Genomic DNA, 4,698 nt, shown 5'->3' on the forward strand with positions numbered 1-4,698 from the left:
AAGACTACTTCTACTACTACTACTACTACTACTACAACTCTACTGTGTTATAAGGATAAAGACTACTACTAGTACTACTGTGTTATAAGGATAAAGATTACTACTACTACTCTACTGTGTTATAAGGATAAATACTACTACTACTCTACTGTGTTATAAGGATAAAGACTACTACTAGTACTACTACTACTACTACTACTACTACTGTGTTATAAGGATAAATATTACTACTACTACTACTCTACTGTGTTATAAGGATACAGATTACTTATACTACTACTACTACAACTCTACTGTGTTATAAGGATAAAGACTACTACTAGTACTACTACTGTGTTATAAGGATAAATATTACTACTACTACTACTACTGTGTTATAAGGATAAATATTACTACTACTACTACTGTGTTATAAGGATAAAGACTACTACTACTACTACTACTCTACTGTGTTATAAGGAGAAATATTACTACTACTACTCTACTGTGTTATAAGGATAAATATTACTACTACTACTACTGTGTTATAAGGATAAAGACTACTACTACTACTACTACTCTACTGTGTTATAAGGAGAAATATTACTACTACTACTCTACTGTGTTATAAGGATAAAGATTACTACTACTACTCTACTGTGTTATAAGGATAAAGACTACTACTAGTACTACTGTGTTATAAGGATAAAGATTACTACTACTACTCTACTGTGTTATAAGGATAAATATTACTACTACTACTACTCTACTGTGTTATAAGGATAAAGACTACTACTACTCTACTGTGTTATAAGGATAAAGATTACTACTACTACTACTCTACTGTGTTATAAGGATAAAGACTACTACTACTCTACTGTGTTATAAGGATAAAGATTACTACTACTACTACTCTACTGTGTTATAAGGATAAAGACTACTACTACTACTACTACTACTGTTATACGGATAAAGACTACTACTACTCTACTGTGTTATAAGGATAAAGATTACTACTACTCTACTGTGTTATAAGGATAAAGACTACTACTACTCTACTGTGTTATAAGGATAAAGACTACTACTAGTACTACTACTACTACTACTTCTACTACTACTGTGTTATAAGGATAAATATTACTACTACTACTACTCTACTGTGTTATAAGGATAAAGATTACTTCTACTACTACTACTACTACTACTACAACTCTACTGTGTTATAAGGATAAAGACTACTACTAGTACTACTACTGTGTTATAAGGATAAATATTACTACTACTACTACTACTGTGTTATAAGGATAAATATTACTACTACTACTACTGTGTTATAAGGATAAAGACTACTACTACTACTACTACTCTACTGTGTTATAAGGAGAAATATTACTACTACTACTCTACTGTGTTATAAGGATAAATAGTACTACTACTACTACTCTACTGTGTTATAAGGATAAAGACTACTTCTACTACTACTACTACTACTACTACAACTCTACTGTGTTATAAGGATAAAGACTACTACTAGTACTACTGTGTTATAAGGATAAAGATTACTACTACTACTCTACTGTGTTATAAGGATAAATACTACTACTACTCTACTGTGTTATAAGGATAAAGACTACTACTAGTACTACTACTACTACTACTACTACTACTGTGTTATAAGGATAAATATTACTACTACTACTACTGTGTTATAAGGATAAAGACTACTACTACTACTACTACTCTACTGTGTTATAAGGAGAAATATTACTACTACTACTCTACTGTGTTATAAGGATAAATAGTACTACTACTACTACTCTACTGTGTTATAAGGATAAAGATTACTACTACTACTCTACTGTGTTATAAGGATAAAGACTACTACTAGTACTACTGTGTTATAAGGATAAATATTACTACTACTACAACTCTACTGTGTTATAAGGATAAAGACTACTACTAGTACTACTGTGTTATAAGGATAAAGATTACTACTACTACTCTACTGTGTTATAAGGATAAAGACTACTTCTACTACTACTACTGTGTTATAAGGATAAAGATTACTACTACTACTCTACTGTGTTATAAGGATAAAGACTACTACTACTACTACTACTACTCTACTGTGTTATAAGGATAAAGACTACTTCTACTACTACTACTGTGTTATAAGGATAAAGATTACTACTACTACTCTACTGTGTTATAAGGATAAATATTACTACTACTACTACTACTGTGTTATAAGGATAAAGACTACTACTACTACTACTACTACTGTGTTATAAGGATACATATTACTACTACTACTACTACTACTACTACTTCTCTACTGTGTTATAAGGATAAAGACTACTACTACTACTACTACTACTACTACTACTGTGTTATAAGGATAAATATTACTACTATTACTCTACTGTGTTATAAGGATAAATATTACTACTACTACTACTACTGTGTTATAAGGATAAATATTACTACTACTACTACTACTACTGTGTTATAAGGATAAATAGTACTACTACTACTACTACTACTGTGTTATAAGGATAAAGACTACTACTACTACTACTGTGTTATAAGGATAAATATTACTACTACTACTACTACTACTGTGTTATAAGGATACATATTACTACTATTACTACTACTACTACTACTACTGTGTTATAAGGATAAAGACTACTACTACTACTACTACTACTGTGTTATAAGGATAAAGACTACTACTACTACTACTGTGTTATAAGGATAAAGACTACTACTACTACTACTACTACTGTGTTATAAGGATAAAGACTACTACTACTACTACTGTGTTATAAGGATAAATATTACTACTACTACTACTACTGTGTTATAAGGATAAAGATTACTACTACTACTCTACTGTGTTATAAGGATAAAGACTACTACTACTACTACTACTACTGTGTTATAAGGATAAAGACTACTACTACTACTACTGTGTTATAAGGATAAAGACTACTACTACTACTCTACTGTGTTATAAGGAGAAATATTACTGTGACTCTACTATACTGTGATATACTGTTATAAGGATAAAGACAACTCAATAACACATAATTTTTTCATGTTCTAAATGAAAATAGAAAATGTGTTTTTTTGTGTGAATTTATTTTGCTTTTCACAATATAAAACATACACACGCAAACAAAAACATAGAGACGTTCACAAACATTCCTAACATCCCTCCTGCCCAGACCCACCAGCTCACACTCCCATCCCCCATGCCTGCATCACTCTCTGCCACATGGCCTCAAACTGCACCATTTTGTTTCTCTCCCTCGCCCACACACTTTCAACATTTAGATAATAAATCATTTGACCTTTCCTTTGTGTTAGAGATGGAGGACTGGTTGATTTCCAGTTTTTAATTGTACGTGTTTTCAAGATGATTGACGAGAAAAGTATGGTAGAAACCATCGGGTATCTCACCGCACCCTCATATGCCATGTCTTGAAATATGCAGACAGACAGATTAAAAGTTCATTTACACTTTAATACTTCTGACAGACAACTTTTTAACTTCACCCATAACTTTTGGACTGTTTAGCATTCCCAGAAGGCATGAATTATTGAGGAAATGTGTATTTATGTGTAGTGTAGATTGCTTCTTCAATAGATACTGTATATATTGTGAATATTACTCTGTCGTACTGTCATAAGGCATCGAGGTAAAGGCTAGAGCTGCCGCTTTCAAGGGGCGTTAGACTAATCCGGACGCTTATAAGAAATGCCGCTACGCCCTCAGAAAACAAGCAAAGCATCAATACAGGACTAAGATTGAATCCTACTACACCTGCTCTGATGCTCGTCAGATGTGGCAGGGCCTGAAAACTATTACGGACTACAAAGGGAAACCCAGATGCGAGCTGCCTAGTGGCGTGAGCCTACCAGACGAGCTAAATGCTTTTAATGCTTGCTTTGAGGCAAGCAACACTGAATCATACACGATTGCACCAGCTGTTCTGGATGACTGTGATAAAGCTCTCATTAGACGATGTGAACAAAACCTGTAAACAGGTCAACATTCACAAAGCCGCTGGGCCAGACGTATTACCAGGACGTGTACTCAAAGAATGCACGGACCAACTTTCAAGTGTCTTCACTGACATTTTCAACTTCTGCCTGACCAAGTCTGTAATACCTACATGTTTCAAATAGACCACCATTGTCCCTGTGCCTAAGGAAGCGAAGGTAACCTGCTTAAATTAAGTGAAGGTAACCTGCCTAAATGATTACCACCCCGTGGCACTCACGTCAGTAGCCATGAAGTGCCTTGAAAGGCTGGTCATGGCTCACATCAACAGCATCCTCCCAAACACCCTAGCCCAATCCAATTCGCATACCGCCCCAACAGATCCACAGATGACGCAATCTCAATCGCACTCCACACTGCCCTTTCTCACCTGGACAAAAGGAACACCTATGTGAGAATGATGTTCATTGACTACAGCTCAGCGTTCAACACCATAGTGCCCACGAAGCTCATCACTAAGCTAAGGACTCCGGGACTAAACACCTCCCTCTGCAACTGGATCCTGGACTTCCTGACGGGCCGCCTGTAGGTGGTAAGGGTAGGCAACAACACATCTGCCACGCTGATCCATAACACTGGGGCCCCTCAGGGGTGTGTACTTAGTCCCCTCCTGTATTCCCTGTCCACACATGACTGCGTGGCCAAACACA

This window comes from Oncorhynchus mykiss, chromosome 23 (genome assembly GCF_013265735.2).
Source record: "Oncorhynchus mykiss isolate Arlee chromosome 23, USDA_OmykA_1.1, whole genome shotgun sequence".
Taxonomy (NCBI): Eukaryota; Metazoa; Chordata; class Actinopteri; order Salmoniformes; family Salmonidae; genus Oncorhynchus; species Oncorhynchus mykiss.